Genomic DNA, 19,218 nt, shown 5'->3' on the forward strand with positions numbered 1-19,218 from the left:
GGGATACTACATAATGTTCTAGTAAAAGTTGACCAATTCATCTTTCTGTCCGACTCAGTGATCCTTGATTGTGAAATTGACCATGAAATCCCTTTTATTCTTAGAAGGAAATTTTTAGCCATCGGTAGGGAATTGGTGGACGTCGCATGCAGTAAGATAAAATTGTGAATAAATGATGAAGAAGTTTATTTCAATGTATGCAATGCCATGAAACAACCAATGAACTTGCAAGTAGTCTTGGTAATCCATGTCATTGATGATGAGATAATGGAGAATGTTGATGTGAATGTCATGAATGACCCCTTAGTGGAAGTTTTGTGGAATTTTGAAAGAGATAAAATCAAAGAGTTCAATGAAGTGGTAGCCTCTTTAACGGGACTTGGATCATACACTAAAAATGTGGTAAAGTTAGATCTTGATCTAAAAAACTATGAGAGTCCATCCGCTAAGACATCCATCCTTGAGACACATCAACTTGAATTGAAGTCATTGCCTCCAGATCTTCAGTATGTATTCTTGGGTAATGATGACACTTTGCCAATTATTGTTGCAATTAATATCTAGTCCCACCAAGTGGAAGCCATGAAAGTTGTAGTGAAGAAATTTATTTGTGCCATCAGATAGATGATTGTAGATATTATAGGCATAACTCCCGACATTTTTTCCATAATATTAAACTAGAACAAGATCATGTCAAAAGTGTGGAACATCAAAGGAGGCTCAACCAATCAATGCAAGAGGTGGTTAAAAAGGAAATCATAAAGTGGCTTGATGCGGGAGTCATCTACCTAGTCTCAAATAGCACGTGGGTGAGTCCGGTGAAATATATCCCAAAGAAAGGTGGCATAACAGTAGTACTAAATGAGAATAATGACTTTATTCCCATACGCCCGATCACGGGGTGGAGAGTGTGTATGGACTACCACAGGTTGAACTCTTGGACTCAGAAGGACCACTTACCAATGCCCTTTATGGACCAAATACTACATTGGCCTATCAAGTGGGGTTGGTATTACTTTCTTAATGACTACTCAGAGTACAACCAAATTTACATCACCCGTGAATATCAAGAAAAGAAAACTTTCACTTATCCCTATGTCATGTTTGCCTTTAAGCTCATGCCTTTTGGGTTGTGTAATGCTCCAGAAATATTCCATCAATTTATTCTATCTATCTTCATGGATATGGTGTAAGATTCGAAGGAGGTGTTCATGGATAACTTCTACATTGTAGGGGAGTCAATGGAGTTATGCCTCGCTTACTTTAGCAAAGTGTTTAAAAGGTGTGTGGAAAGCAATTAGTTTTTAATTTGGAAAAATGCCACTTTATGGTGAACTTATATTGCTTTATTTTGAGTTGGTCGTCTATCAGAACAACCTCTATATCTCACACTGAGGTAGTGGTATGGACTGCGTACACTTACCCTCCCCAGACCCTACTTGATAGGAATATACTGGGTATATTGTTGTTGTTATTATTGTCACTTCATGGTGAAGGAGGGAATTATGATGGTCATAAAATCTAAAAGAATGGTATTCGAGTGGACCAAGCAAAAGTCGAGGTGATTGCTAAGTTACCTCCTCCCATTTCCTTAAATGGTGTGAGAAATCTCCTTAGTCATGTGAGTTTTTATAGATAATTCATAAAGAATTTTTTAAACATTGCACACCCCTTGAGAAAACTCCTTGATAAAGAGGCAAAATGTGAGATCAATTATGTGTGTTTGAAGGCATTTAATCATCTCTACGACCTTCTTTTTATGGCCTGTATTATCGTGGCCCCCAATTGGTCTTTACCCTTTGAACTAATGAATGATGCAAGTGGTGTTGCTAAAGGTTCGGTGTTAGGCCAATGGAAGGAGAAGTTGTTCCATCTAATGTGATATGTAATCAAATCATTGAATGATGCTCAACGTAATGATATAGTATGGAGCAAGAATTTTTGGTGGTGGTATATGCTTTCAAAAAGTTTTGAGCATATTTTTTGGGCATGAAATTGGTGGTGCACATGTATCATGATGTTCTTAAGTACCTCATAGAAAATAAAGAAGCTAAATCACGCTTGATTAGATGGAGCTTACTATTACAAGAATTTGAATTTATGGTGAATGATCAAAAGGTTGTGAAAATCAAGTGGCCGACCATCTTTCCCACCTTAAAAATAATTATGAAAAGTAGGGTGAGATTGAGATTAATGATACCTTTCCCGATGAGCAAGTTATGTCAATCTTGGGGAATTGTGCACTGCAGTATGACGACTATGTTAATTATTTGGTAAATGGTGTATTCCCTAAAAATCTTGGCTATCATCAAAGAAAGCAATTCTTGTTTGATGTAAAGAAGTGTTTTTAGGATGAAACCTTCCTATTATACGAATGTGCGGATGGTATGATTCAGCATTTTTTTATGAAAGTTAAAATGAAAGACATTCTTGAAGCGTGTCACTCCTTTCCTTTTGATGGCCACCATGGGGAGTTCCGAATTTCCGCCAAAGCTCTTTAATGTGGTTAACATTGGTCCACAATTTTTACAAATGCCATGTAGTTGTTCAAAGCATATAATTAGTGTCAAATGCAAGGTGGCATTTTGAGAAGGGCATGGTGCGCGTTACTCTATTTATCTAGGGGCCACTAACATGTACCACAATTTGCGGAAAATCTATTGGTAAAGTGGGATGAAAAGAGATGTTACAGAGTTTGTGGCTAAGTGCTCTACATGTCAGCAAGTTAAGATAGATCATCATAAGCCCAGTGGTCCTATGTAAGAGTTCAGTATTCCTACTTGGAAGTGGGAAGTTGTGAACATAGACTTCGTGATGGGTTTGCCTCAAACTCGTCGTCAGCATGATTCAGTCTAGGTCATTGTAGATAGAATGACCAAATCAGCTCTTTTTCTTCCAGTTCATACCTCTTATTCAGCCAAGGATTATTCCAAGCTCTACATCAAGGAGTTGGGCAAATTGCACGGTGTTCCATTATCAATTATCTCAGACAGAGGTACCCAATTCACCTATCATTTTTGGAAAGCATTCTAAAAGGGTCTTGGTACCCAAGTTTATCTCAGTACAGCCTTTCATCCTCAGACAGATGGTCAAGCAAAAAGGACCATTCAGACTTTGGAAGATATGCTAAGGGTGTGTGTAATTGATTTCAAGGGTAGTTGGGATGACCACTTACCTTTGATAGAGTTTGCATACAACAATAGCTATCATTCCAGTATTCAGATAGCTCTATTCGAAGCTCTCTATGGTAGGAGATGTAGATCTCCAATCGGTTGGTTCAAAGTTAGTGAGGACTTGGTCATAGGTCTTGACTTAGTATTCGATGCTTAGAGAAAGTTTAGTTAATTAGAGAAAGACTTTGGGCTGCTCAGAGCTGACAGAAGTCTTATGCAGATATTTGTAGAAAGGATCTCGAGTGAGATTGGTGACTATGTCTACCTCAATATCTCTCCTATGAAGGGAGTAAAGAGATCTGGCAAGAAGGGAAAGCTCAGTCCCTGATATGTCGGTCCCTTCAAGATTCTTAGTCAATTCGGCAAGGTAGCTTATAAGCTCGAATTACCTTCAAATCTAGCCTCAGTTCATCCAGTCTTTCATGACTCTTTGATTAAGAAGTGTATAGGTGACCTATCAGTCGTAGTCCCTATTCAGAGCATAGATGTTCATAACAAACTCTCTTATGAAGAGATTCCAGTTGAAATCTTAGACTATCAGACTCGTAGATTAAGGAACAAAGAAGTCCCTCTAGTTAAAGTTCTTTGACAAAATCAGTCTGTTGAGGGAGCTAATTGGGAAGCAGAAGTATATATGCATACCAAGTATCCTCACCTTTTCGACGCCAACTCAGATCAATCCCAAGGTAATAGTTCTCCTTAAGCTTACTTAGTTTCATGATTAATGTGCATCACTAACTTAGTATTCAGTCTTATAATCATGTTCCCATGATAAGCTTGGTATGAAGTACCACCGCATATTCAGCCATGCACTCATGTATCATTTTAGTTATATAATTATGCATCAGACATGCATTCTCATTGTGAGAAAACTTAGTTCGCTAGAACTTTCAGTTATACATTTATGAATTAGTTACGCATGCATCAGATATGCATGTTCAATATATTATGTTCAGCTTGTCAGTCACGTCCGTCACAAGATCATGTTCCAGTTATTCATGTTTAGTTCATGTTCATTTTATTGTTTTTCCTCTCAGTCAGTCTCATTCAAGGACGAATGTTCTCAAGGGGAGATATTGTAATACCCCTACTTTTTCTTATCTTGAAAGTCATCTCAAGGATGTTAGAACTTGCTTTGAAATAAGAATTCATTCTTATACACATGTTATTTCCATAATTTTCACTTCCTATCACGTGGGAAATTGAATAAGCTTTCCATGATATATAATTCGCCCAAATCCGACACCCAGGCAAAGAGTTAGAGCCTTTTAGTGAGACAGTATTTGACTTTAGCCTTCAACGCATCGTGGAGATAGTTCAAATGCCAATTGTCAAATTTCCAGTGTTGCTTCGTGATACTGGCGCGTTGCGCCAAACTTCTAGGTCATAGATAAGGTGGAAACACAATAGCTCTACGTCACGCCACCATACAGTTTTCCAATTGTCAATTTCCAGTGACACGGCGCGATAACGCCGAAATTCGGGAAATTTTACTGAAAATTTAAATTACATGTCTAGGGTTACAAGGGTCAATTCCCCCCCCACCCCCTCACCCCACCATATAAGCTTCCAAACACGGGATTTAGCCCTTATTCATCCAAAATATTGATGTTTTTCTCAAATACTCTCAAGAACTCAAGCTAGGGTTTTCATAGAAGGTCCAATTTCAAGACGGTTTCGCCATCAATCTTCACGAAATCACAAACTAAGGTATGCATAGTGTTCATTCATGGACTCCTTTCATCCATGAAGTTCAAGAATCCTTTTTCACTACAAGTTATGGATTTTCTTCATATGTTCATGCTTTGTATGCTATCTTTAATGTTGATAAATGAGGAATTGATTTCTATTCCATGATTTGATGATAAATTTCATGTGGGTTGATTAGTATAGACAAAGATTTACAAAATCTGATGACTAAAACCCTGGTATGATGAAATTGGAATTGAACCATGATGTTTAATTGCTATACCATGATGTTTACATGTACCATGCCTGTCATATGTTTGATTAAATGCCTAGATGAAGGAATATTGTCTTACTAGGATGATATCATGAAATCCCCATGTATGTACAAGATCATGCCTATTACATGTTTGATGAAATTCTCCTATTAATGTAGTATGTATTATGATGTTAGTCAAGTCTTCAAGTAAATCATGCTATGTCAGTTTCCTTCCATCAAGTCCTGGGGGTACTTTTACCCGAAATATTAGCTATGTGCCTAGATTCATGTCATGTTTTCATGATACTCTCAGTCAAGCTGTGAACTCTTAAACTTCAGATAGTCTTATGACTCAGGAAAAATCTCTATGATCTCATGACTCAGTCAGTTGTCAGATATCAGTAGAATTTTGTCAGCCATGGAAATTTAGTAACTCAGCCCATGCTCAGTTCAGTTCAATAAATCATGTCTATCATCTATTCAGATGGGAGTAGGAATTAGCACCAAGTGAACCAAAGGATGGGGACTCACCTGTTATATGAGGGTGTGATTCCTAGAAGTAATCCTTGTGTTCCAAAACTATGTATCCAACATAGGTTGAGACATCGTAGCCTGCTATATGAGGGTAGATGGGTGGCATAACATGTTATGTGAGGGTTCCCACCATTATCGCTTAGAGTTACCTGTTATATGAGGGTTACTCACATGTTATCCTTACTAGTGGTGCAGTATTGACACCCTTACAATCAGGGCATAGATTGGACCCCAGCTCAGCTATTATAGCACATTTGGGGTATGTCGGTTATATAATACTTCCCATGGTTTCATGTTACAGAATCAGGACTGTCAGATATAGTCAATCAGTCTCAGTAATAGAACTCAGATAGTTTTTCAAATTTTAGGACTCTTAGATACAGTCAACTCAGATATAGTACGGAACTCAGATAGTTCCATCAGATTTAGGCCTTTCAGATTATGTTTCATAATCGAACCTTATGTCCTTTCAGTGCATGTTTCCACATTATTATGTTATCTTATGCAGTATACATGTATAGATATTAGTCATGGGTTAGCTTATGGTCCTTCAGGGTCATGAGCACCGTGTAGTGTTCCGGTTTAAAAAATTGGGTCATTACAATGGACTACTTCCCTACTGATTCTCTCTAACTTGACTAGTCAAGGTGTAAGTCATGGTAGAGGAATGGGCTATATAGGAAAATTCTAACCTGTCAGGTGGCAAGTAAAGACTATCAATGAGGATAGAAATAAGGTTGTTAATCCTATATGTACTCATTTGGGGAAGGATAGGCACACTAAGGGATGTTGTCACATATGGCTTAGACCTAAAATAAATAGCTTCAGAGATGTTCAGCAAGGAAAATCACATCATAAGGGGTTTAAGCCACTGGAAATTATAAAGAGAAAGCTATCTCTACCTATGTGGGCCAAGAAGATTTGATCACTCCCTTGTCTTCTTACTGGGAACTCAAACTCAAGTGGGTTCCCAAATCAAACAAATGATCATGATTCCAGGTTTGGGAAAGGGGACTACTATCAATAATATTCATTAAAAGGTAGTTTTCAAAGCTTAAGTATAGAAGATCTAAATGAAACCTCTCTTTCAAGACACTTCAAGTGAAGGTATCATATTTTGAAATAGTTGATTTCAAAGGACCTGGTCCCTAACGAATTATGGTGAAAGTTTCAAGACAAAAAAGGTGTGTAGAGGCTAAAGCATGAATTTATCAAAGCAACCTGACTTATAATATGAATCAGTCTCTCCTCTTAAAATTGGTTATGTCAAGGAGATAGTTATCCATGATAGAGTAGGTACATGTTAATCTAACTCGGTATCATACCTTTGCAGGTATACACCCATGGGGACATCTTTGAAGGAAAATAGTGAGGCAACCACAAGTTGAAAATTCACTCAAGTAAGAGAGGTACCTGGTCCTATCTCTCAGGTGAGTACCAAAATAATGTGCCATGAATTTTTATAAAAGTTCTATTTAAAAAGTCCATTTGTCCAATCTCAGATTAACAAAACCTATCAAATTTATTCAAAAATAAAGTCACAACCGTTGTCATTAGATGGATCTATTCAAAAAGGCAACTCTTAAATGTCAAACGGTCATTTTTTTACTTATAAATTTAAATATTCTAAATTCATTCTCTTCCCAATTTACTCAGAACTTAATCAAAACAACTCCTTTTTGTTTCCTTCTCAAAAAAACCTCAAAATATATGAAATTCCCTCTTCGTCTAACCCCATGAAAGATTTGTCTTCTGATCATTATCAAGAGCCACAAAGCATGTTACCCATCAGTCCTTCTCATAAGACTCATAAAACCCTAAGTGAAATTGCTCCATCAAAACTCTAAGCCCTAGTGAATGTTCTATCCTAATAGTTGACCTAACCAAAGGTTTAGGGTCTCCAATTTGACAAAAGATTCTTCAATTTGAAGTACATTTTTTCTCAAAAAATAGAGTCCTCAAATGCCCCACCTGGTTCCCTTGAAGGATTTGAGAGTTACTAAAATTTTAGACAATTTACAAGAACCTGGTTCTCCTACCCTTTCTGACTCAAGCTCTATATTTGTTAATCTAGTTGATTAAGAGATTCATGTAAAGAAGTCTGATTCTCTTAGCAGCATAGATTTGGTAGCTGAGAATATACTCTTACTTGCTTATGATCCCATAGAAAGTTCAGTTTGTGCAGAGGATCAAATAACAAGGGAAGAGGATAACTTAAAAGGGGATAAGGAATTTATATTACCTCCAAATAAGGAAAATAAAGAAGGAAAGGATAATCAACCTCTGGGTTGGAAAATTAATAGCCTAAAGGACAATAAAAAAAAAGTAAAAATAATCGACATTGGTGTACAAGGTACTAGATCCTATTTCACTAGTGGATCTGAAAAACAAAAATACTGAAGTTGTGGAGATTGATAAAGGAGAGAATCTAAATTTAGGGGATATTTTTGCTATCAAAAAAGGAAAAAAAACACATAGCTCTGCTAGAATGAGACAAAAACACATAGTTTTCAAGAAAAGAAAAGACGTTGAGGGACTTGGTCCTGAGAAAAGAATAGTTGTGGCTAAACAATGAGTAGTAGTCCCAAGAAAAAGCATAAAATGTAAAGATCAAAATAAAAATGGTAGAGATGACTACTGAAGTTCAAGAATTTAATACTGAAGTGATGGTTCTCACTAAACAGTTATCAGATGCCCATACTGTTGGAAGTGCAAGAATGAAGATGTTAATTAAATCCCTTTCCCTTAAGCCTCCCTCTACCTGAACCTTGTTATTCTCATTCCCTCATTAACCTTGTGCCAATTTTATATCCTAGTTAACATAATAGATTTTAAATATAATTATTTTATGGTGATTATTTTAGGTTATTGCACTGGACTAACTCTTATGAATGAATGAATCTTATTTTGTGTACCTCATTTGTCTCCTTTATTTTCAAGTTGTTTTTTATGCTAGTGTTGCCCCAGTGGCCATGAGTTAACTGATCTATGCTTATGTTACTCTTGGTTTTCTATTCTCAATTTTCAATGATGCCAAAAAAGGGAATCAACTAAGTTCATGTAGTAGGGACAAATTTGAGTTGTAGATTTAAATGGCATGTTGATAGGGAAAAGTGGGTGATGTGTTGCATGGATGAATGAAGGGATTCATATCAATAGGGTGAAGTGTGCAAATGCACTAAAAGTAGGTTCATGATGAAAGGGGAAAAAATCAATGTTTTTTGCTGCAAATGACAACAAGGGGTAGGGTCCCTATGTTGCACGATAGAGGAAGTATGATGATAAGGGAACATTCATCTTTAGGTGGTAATAACAATGAGTAAATATGATGAATGATCACTGATTCTCAAAGTTAAATGGTTGGTATTTCATCAACAAAAAGGCGGAAAATTGTTATATGTAGTTTTGATGATGAGCAGATAACTGCAAGGGACCAAGTCCCCTAATGTGCAAGATATAGTATAGCTGGCACATGTAGTCTGCACAATTTTGTCATCTTATGTAATAAATTTGAACTTATTAGGATATCTGGTCCAATGATGTTTTATCCCTAATCATCCTCACCTATAAAATGAAAGAGAGGCCTCTTCACTAAGCAGTTTATGCAAATACAAAAGAGTGAAGAGAGGCAGCATAAACCTAGTTCCATTACTACTCAAGTTCTTAGCTTTATGAGTGTTTAATTGAAAAATGTACTTAAGTGAGTACTAATTTGTAAAAAAATTACTTAAACTATAAGACTAATGCCTTGTTATTTCATTTAGAAAGGTGCTTATGTAGAGTTTCATAAGCTAGTTGCTGATTAGAGTTAATCAGTAAAGAGTTTCCTTGGTAGAGTTACCAAGATGAGCTTGTAGTAGAGATGCTACAAACGAAAGAAGCCTAAAGGTAGTCTAAAATCTAGACTATAATTAGGTTGATTATAATGGATTTCTATGGTGCTTATAGGGAAGGCCATGGTTTTTTCCTTCCTAGGTTTCCACGTAAAAATATATGTGTGTTTTACTCTTTCTTCACTATCCTTTATTTTCCTGCATGATTAGTGGTTGTCTGCTTGTGATTAATTCTAAGGGACATGGTCCCTCACTGTCTGGTGTAACCCCTAAGGGTTCAACAAGTATGACACAAAGTAATCAAATTATGGAAATTACATTAGCAACAGACAACCATGCATATATACAAGTCACACTTACCCAAACAATTATGCAACTTTGATATACAATCCATGTGTCCTCACATCATAAGAAGTCCCACTAACTCAAATATGTAATCAAGCATGTGAATTCGGGGATAGTAAAGAGACACTCACAATCAGTATGAAGTTCTAGTCAATTTATGTCAAATACAATAGGCTTGCCCTTATTTTTACACCTAAGCTTTTAGACAATCAAGTGAGGATCACTATAGAAATTTTCTCGTATTGTAATGTAGGATTGAGGGACTGGTATGGTACGTATGGATGTCAAGTGACTAAGCCTCCTTGGCACTACACTAACTTTGGGGTCTCACTTATTAACTATTTTTCACTTTATTTCTGCCTTTATTTCTCCCTTTTCTTTTTCTACCACACCTAACCCTACTTTTTTCTCTTATTTTACCCTTCTTCATACCCACTTTACATCATGCACCCCTATAATATCCACCCTCAACTTAGGTGATTCTTCTTAGTTGAGGTGCACAAGGACCGAGCCAAAATAGGTTCATTATAATACAAATAGGAAGATGAAAGGTGAAAGAAAATAAATAGGTTGTAAAGCTCAAAGCAGGGATCAAGGGATACTATTTCATAATGGGAAGGTCATTTAGGCTAAAAGTGAACAACAATCAAAAATGGCCTATGAACCTTTCCTAAACAACTATCCTACAACCTAGGCAAGACCAATCGAGCAAATTCTAGATGTAACATACAAAGAGAACTAAGTAGCATCTCATACTCATATGGCACAGAACTATCTCACAAAGTTACAATGCCTATTTGGTTCACGCAATTATTAGATACGGTTATCGTGTCCCTAATTATAATTCCATAACAAGACGCATGAAGGTCACACATATATACATCACACACAATTAAAAAAATAAATTTTGGACGCGTATCATTTTTCTCAAAAATCTAAATCAAAATATATCAACTGCCCTAAGCACTCAAAATTCACCTAGTTACGCAACAAAACACATCACAACATAAAATAAAACACATCATGAAACAAATTTAAACCTAGACATACTGGTTCCACAACCATACCACGGCTAATAGGAAAAGAAGCATGACAACAAAAATCGGTGGCAGCAATGGTTTGCCCCACCCCCAACTAAAAAACTGCAGACTGTCCCTAATGTACAAAAATAAAGTAAAATAAATGGAAATGAGAACATACCTGGGGTGCATTATAGTCACACTAAAGGAGGCGATGGTAGTGGCGATGCACTACTAGAGGAGGCACCCGCTACTATCTCATCGCATCTTTGCCTTCCAACAAATTCAGTCTCATGAGAATCATGGGTGGCCTTTTTCAGGGTCTGCTTATATAGCATATTTGGATCTTGGAAGTCCCCTTACTAGCCTTTTTGGTCCCAATAATAAGGACCATCACATCATCCTCCACTAAAAGTTCAAATTATTTAGGTATAAGTAGAGGTATCAATTGTACAACTGGGTAAGATAGGAGGGATGGTTGATATGTGGCTCTTATTTAGTGAGCACACCTCGGCTCTAAGTGTATCCATCTCCTCTCTAATAGCTCCAATATTCAAAACCTCAATCATTGTAAACCTATCTACCACACGTCTCTCAAAAGCATCAATATGTGTATGTAGATCGGCACATAGCTATGACATAGTATCTTCATATGCAGACTCCCATCTAGCCTCTATCATCTCTATTTTGTTACGAACCCATGGTCGAATCTGCTTATATAAAGTTGCCACCTCTATCTTTATATTTTCTAATCGCCTGGTGGTAGTGCTCTATCTATCCACTAAGCTCTACAACAATTCATGAGAAACTAACACCATACCTGATGTAGCAGCTAAAGTAGATGAGTGAGTGGGATATGAAGATACACCAACCTGCTATGAGGTAAAATCTAGGATGGATGCGGATGTCACTGGGGTCCCCTCACCCTGTGTACTAGCCTTGAGGTCCTCTCTCTGCTCCCCTATTATAAAATCTATACCTTCTCCCACATCTTCTGTTTGTGCCTCGAGTTGTGGCTTCTCAACATGTCTAGGCATAGCCTTCCTGGGAGCAGTCAAAGCTACTGTGGCATGGTATGATGCAGATAACTCCAACACCAAAGTCAGGCTGTAAGAATCGAGTGGTATAATCATCCACTCTAATTGATAATGATTAAATATTGCCCACAACTGTGATGCTCTGCTCAACCCAGATAGCTCAATCTTGTGCTCCTCATAATGACCTCTTAGGTTGTCTGATCTCTGTAATATGACTGTCTATAACAAATATCATCCGCAGTCCCTTCACGCACCATCTCGGGTTGTCCTCATCAAAAGTCATCTCTGAGGTATGTGTAGGGGTAGAACTCTATCTCTGATGTTTTGGTACCTCTAAATCTGAACTGGCACCTTATGGAAGGACTGCCTGGTACCCTTAACTATTATACATGAGTTATGGTACCCTCCTCGAACTGGGGTACTATTGCTGGTTCCTCCTGAACTGCATCCTCAGATGCATCTTAGACCTTTTCTCAGACCAAGGATCCTGAGTGACAACCTATGGAACTGGCTTAGACTCTACCTTATCCTCAGCATCATTATCACTCGGTGGAAGAGAATATGGGGGTGATCTTCAAGCCGACTTCATACTCAGTCGGGCTAGAGCCGACTGGACTGAATGGCCTCAGTCTGAGACCTAGGCTAAGTAAAAGCTAGCCTTCTACCCCATTGTGAATCCTACGGTAGTTACACATCTATAGTGCCTAAATAATAGTCTCATCTGCCTCACACACCTGACCTCTAGTCACTCGACGTTTCACCACCGTCATAGTGGCTCAAACCTATATACTGTGGTACTCCTTCACTAAGCTACTAGGCTCGAGGGACTCATCCCATCTCCTCAGTGAAAAACCTTATTCTTTGCACTTTGGGAGCCATTTTTACCTACAAAACTGGAAATTTGAAGAAAAACTCAAATTTTGACAACTTCAATTTTTATATCCCTATATTTGAATGTAGTCCCAACAAGTACAAAGTGCATACATACATCAAGAATTATATCCATCACTACCAATTATCATGTCAAACTCTAAGTATTCCCCTACTTCTTCAAGTGTTACTTCCGGTTAGGGCATAAATTTAGAGTTTAATCCATGAACCATGACCTACATTACAATTCTAGTATAGTTCAAGGCTCCTAACTAACAACTTCATTGGTAATAACATATATTGCATGTAACTAACCATACCAACTACTTGTTTTCAATTTTAACATATAGTTCTACGAGTAGGAGCCAAGAACATTACCTTTTAGATGCCAAAATCAAAAGGCACTATAAAGAAGTGAAGGAAATTTGACGTTAGAACATGTGTATGGAACTTTTGGATAAGTTGGTACCACAAACAAGTGTCAATTTAAAGTTTTTCTAAGTGTGGGACCTAAGTTTGGGACATGTTTATACATTGAGAGAGAAATTTAGATTTTAAGGGAAAGAATGAAAGTTTTAGGAATTTCTAAGTTAAAATGAGTTAAACATGACTTAAATAGCATGGGGGGTTATGGTATTTTTAAACATTGGTGGACCCAAAATTTTAAATAAACTTTGAGCCCAAGAATCTCCCACTTACGGTACCTACTTGCGGTCCACAAGTGGTACATGCGATCCATAAGTAGGGATCGGATGTGGCTCCCTCTTTTTAAGAAAGTTCCCGACTTTCTGAACTCTTTATTTTAATATGTACTCTGCTACCTACGAGATCATAAATAGTATTTTGACCCTATAAGTAATTTCTTAGGAATAAGTCCAAAAATATTCCCCAAAACTCCTTAAAAATTCATATTTTCAGTTAAGCACAACTTACCTAGCCCACGTGGAACTTATGACCCTGATGAGTGGGTCATAAAGTCCCGTTACCAGGAAGGTTATGACTGTAGAATTTTACCATATTTTGGGTAAATCCATAAGCTAAAAACTTACAAAAACAAAATAACAACGTGAACAATAAAATAGTGGGTTGCCTCCCACCCAGCGCTTGATTTAACATCGCAACATGATGTGGCTATGTTAGTTACTCAAACTTCACCAACAAGCCCATGGGTTTTCTCCAATGCAGCACTTGATTTAACATCGCAGCACGATGTGGGTATCTTGCCTACTTAGAATTCATCAAGATATCTGATAGATTCCCTCCTGGGTCATCAATACAATTAATGACTTACACTACTCTCATCTCGGTCGGCTACTTTATTAAATTTTGGACACTGAATATGACTTCTTCCTTGTTAACACTAAACTTATGCTCCCTCTTCTCCATGTCAACCATGGCTCTACCTTTATCCATAAATGATCATTCCAAAATTATAGGCATCTCGAAATTGACCTCATAATCCAGAATCACAAAGTCAAATGGAAAGATGAGGTTATATAGTCTTACTATTACATTGTATGAAATGTTGACAGGCTTCTTACCAGTGCGATTGGCCATCAACAGCCACATAGTAGTGTGCTCTAGAGGACTCAAACCTAATTATCTAAATACAGCTAACGGCATCAGATTTATGATGGCTCCAAAGTCATAGAGAGCTATAGCAAAATTGGGAGGTCTCAATAGTACATAGAATTATGAATGTATTAGGATCATCCTTTTTCTATGACAGAGATCTAGAAGTAACTACACTGCAATAAAGCAGTCCACCCACATCCTCAAAACTTGTCGTCTACTTCTTAGTAACTAATTCTTACATAAACTTGGCATATCCAGGCATCTCCTTTAACGCTTTAAGAAGAGGGATGTTCAATCTCAAGTCTTTTAGAACTTTAATAAACTTCTTGAACTTCCCTTCCTCCTGCTTCTATTTCAATATCTAAGGAAAAAGTGGGGGAGGTCGTGGAATCGACTTGATTACTGGATCGCTTCCATCACTGTAATACCCCATACTTTTCCTAGCTTAATTTCTCTTTTAGAATGTCAAAGGGCTACTTTAAAAATAAATATCTTTTGTTACATGTGAAATTTTCCAGATTTAGACCTTCCATTGTGTGATAAATTGAATAAGCTTTCCATCGATATCAAATTCGCCCAAATCCAACACTCGGTGAAGAAGTTAGAGCATTGTTAGTAATGCAGTGTTCCATCTGGGCACTCCCCGTGTCGCGGTGGCTGCCAAAATGGCAATCTTCACATTCTAGTGGACGTCTGTGATATCAACGCATAGAGAAGAGGTCCAAATTCACAATTTTCAATTTCCAGTGGTACAACGCGATAGCACCGCGTCGCGCCAAAGTGCAAATTTCCACTCGTCCTTTTCTAGTAGCTTAATGTGATTTCAACGCATCGTGGTGAAGGTGTAATTGTCGTACTCTTGATCCAAAATTCGAATGCTGGTGTCATGACTTTAATCATAAGTATGTGGAGTTGTTATTAGGTGAATAATGTTCATAGAAGTCACTTAGAGCCAAGTGGAGCTAAGAACATTAGATTCGACCAAAATTTGACATTCAATCCCACAGGGGTATACTTTAAATGTATATAACATTTTATATATGTGTAATTTTCTATCCCAAGACCTATCAAATTATATTTAATTGAATTAGCTTTCCGACGATACCATTTTTGCAAAAATTTGATACCCGAGCAAAAAGTTATAGCCATTTTAGTGTGAGGCAGTGAGTTGCCACGATGGTACCGCATCGCACTAAAGGGAAAAATCGGAATACAGGTTATGAATTTCTGCTTTAAATTAATAAGGGGCAATGGAGTCTTTTTCCACCTCAACCCAGGTCATAAAAACACGATCCAAGGCCTCAAATGGGGCATTATTTGCCCCCATTCTCAAATTATTCCCTCAAGAACAACACAAATCAATTCCTTCAAGAATCATATATTCTGTCTTCTTCTCTTCAACAAAAATTTAAAGAATTTAGGATTTCTAAGACAAGAACTTCAAGAATGATATCAAGATAATCTCCAAAGGATTCAAAGTTCAAGCTTTTAGATTCAATTCATCAAATCCAAACTATTAAGGCATGTGGGGTTTCAATAAGGACGATCCTTTCGTCTTTGTGCCCAAAACTTATTTTAACTTATAAATTACTGAATTATGATATTTTCCATGAAATTAAAGTTAGGGTTTATATCCATTATTATTATTTGTAAGATTTTGAGATTTCTCATAGATTAAAGGTTGAATTACATGATTTTGTTTATATTTCCATGCCAATTTCTGAATTTTCCAGATTTTAAGATGATTATGAATGTTTTGTTATCAAGTATAAGTTTTGAGATGTTGAACTTATGAGATTCATACTATGAGTTATTTTTCCAATATCTTAAATGAGATGATTATAAATTTTTTAAGATAATGGTTGAGCATGAAGTTTAACTATGATTTTGATGCATTAATGCTTTATATTTTGAGTCCTAAGTACAAGTGATTAGTTTATAAGGAGATTATGATCACAAGTTTTGTTGACACATTTTGATAAGTACTTTCAAAACCTAAGATAGGAATCCACACTACTTATGATTTAAAGCTAAAGAAGCATAATTTGGTCTTCATTATAGACCCTTGAGTTATTTTAAGATGGATTTCCTAAAAGTTCTGAGCCTAAGTATGGGAGTAGTATTTAGCACCGAGTTGGGTATGATTCCGAGGTCTCATGCCCCAGAACTATGAACCACCATAGGTTTTTGAATTTCCCCAAGTGGGTTAAGATAGTTATCACTATAGTTAAGGTTCTATTCTGATGGCAAGGGTAAAACATCACTCCCCAACGTGGGCAAGACGTTGGACTCCATGTTATCTCACATGGTTTATGTCGGTTAGAAGAACCTCCCAAAGAAGACCCCTACTCTTTAAATAGTTTATAGATTTAAAGTCTTACTATATATTTTGAAAGTTAATATTTTAAGATTTCCAAAGTTTTAAGTCTCAACGTCTCTAAAAGTGTTACAGTCTTAAAGTTCCCAAGTCTTTGAGTCCCAAGTCCTAAGTTTCCTAAAGTGCTATAATTTTTATATTTCAAAAGAAGTCCCTTAGTTTCATAAGATGAAAGTGTATGTTCTGAAAGTTATTATTTTAAGATTTCATCTAGTTGACAAGATTTGAAATTAAGAAGAGGATATAGATTTTAGAATAAGGTATAATGACTCACGAGATTTATACTACATTCTCCCTTATTCATGATTTATGAGATTTTGATTTCAATTTTTGCTTAAGCTATGTGAGTTTTTTATATCAGCATACATAATTTCTATAAAGATTGATTATATTATTTAACTATTGCATACACCCTCATATACTCAGTACATCCTCAAAGTACTGATCCACATATACGTCTGTGTGCTACATTGTCTCATAATATAGGTACAAGCTATAGCGCATACACCATATTCATTCATTTCATAGCTTTCAATCAGTCGGTGATGAGTTCTTTTGATTCAAGGGGTCGAGTTAGTTATAAAGTTTAAGAAGTATTGTATTTTCTTTATTCAGTCGTATTGAGTTGGGATAGTTAGGAGTCATGATCCGGTTACCTATAGTCAGTACTAGTAGAGGCTTCATAGACAGTCAGTAGTGTTAATTATTTTATTTAAGTTTTGTTGTCAAAAGTAGAGTTGTAATCTTGTAAATTCATATTTGTATTGATCGAGTTTAGAGAAGTTTTATGTTTCCACTGATTTTGTTTAGATTTATGTATTTTATTCAGTTGCTTGTAAGTATGCCAGTAGAAGGGTTAGTTTGGTATCATTTGTGACCCTAAGCACCGTGTGACATCTCAAAACCCATTTTTGGGACATTACAAACTTGGTATCAGAGAAAAAGGTTCAAGTGTCCTAGGGTATCTGTGAAGTCGTATCTAGTTGAGTCTTACAGAATGGTAAGGAGACATCTGTACTTTTCTTTGAGAGGCTACAAGGCATTTAAGAAAAGTTACCCTTCTTTCATACTCTAGATCATGCAGTAAAGTTGTTCTATCAGAATCTTCTGTCTATTCATGTGTTAACCCAAAATTTCTCATCTATGACTTATTCTTGAGATTATATAATTAGCAAGTTCCAGTCCTTCCCCAGATGATAATGCTCTCAGATTTACTAGTAGAAGTTTCTGAAGTCTCACAAAGTAGCTTGAGAGGAGCTTTCTAGTGTGTTATAAGTCCCTCAAGTTTAAAGTTATGTCCTCATTCTTATGAGTCATTCAGTTAAGATAGAGTAAGATGTGTATTCTTAGATCATTGAATATTATGTGTAAAGTTTTCATCTCTTGTAATCTTATTATCATTGTGTTGTTGAAATTCAAAGTCTAGTGAAGCCGTGTGGGGCTCTTTCGATTCACTAGCATAGTTGCATTGTTACTCATCTTATTTTCTTCTTCAAAACACAAGATCAAAGTCTAGTGAAGCCGTGTGAGGTCTATTTTGATTCACTAGCAACTTGTTGTTCATCTTGTTATTATTGTGTTGGTTAGAACTGGGGGTTTAAAGGTGTAGTGACAAGAAAAGTGGTAAGGGTGATTTATTAAATATATGTATAGCCGAATATTTTTACATAAGATTGAGTTAGTAATAAAGTGATATGTCCTTGTGTGTTAATTTAGTAGAAGGTAGAGAAAGAGTCATTAGTTAAGGGAAATTATTATTGCTTTGGGTATGAAAAGAGTTGTTGACGGTGTTTGTTATGCAAGAAAAGTATCAGTTATTGATGAAGGTACTTGGTGGATGAGTATTGTTAATTTAGGCGTCCCTGAGATTGCCAAAGGGAGTTTAGTTGAAACTTATAGAGCTATGAACTAAGTTTAGTAGTATAAAAAGGGTAGATAGTAATGATATGTAAAAGGAGGATGTGTTAATGGATTTTAAATAAGATAGATCATAGGATTGTGATTGACCCTTACTATTATAAAGTTTTAGCGGACTGATGTTTTTAGATATTTGGCATGTAAGAATATTATGTGAAGTTGTGGTTCATCATAGCTAGAACTAGACACTAAGTTTGAATAGTAGATGGTGATCAAGGTGGGTATAATGATTGTTATGTTATGAATGTTAGTTTTATAGAAGTGATCTAATAGGCTTGAATAGTGTATGCAAGAGCTTAAACTTACTTGATTCGTAATCAAGTCTGATGTTGTATGAATGATGTAGAAGTATGCCCAAGGTAATATGGGGTGGCATTATTTTTTAGGATTATGACATGTTGTGTGTGGCTAGTAGTACCGTTGAGTTGCTAGGTGGAGAAAGACTATTTAGATGGTATATAGTGTTCTAAATAGACAAGTTAAGGAGTTTTGATGGATAGTGTTGAGCCTTTTGTTATGGTCTTGATTCTCATGGTGTAGAGATATAAGTTTGGAGATGCGATATTGGTAGGCTATGACGGAAGTATCATGGT

This window comes from Capsicum annuum, chromosome 8 (assembly GCF_002878395.1).
Source record: "Capsicum annuum cultivar UCD-10X-F1 chromosome 8, UCD10Xv1.1, whole genome shotgun sequence".
NCBI lineage: Eukaryota > Viridiplantae > Streptophyta > Magnoliopsida > Solanales > Solanaceae > Capsicum > Capsicum annuum.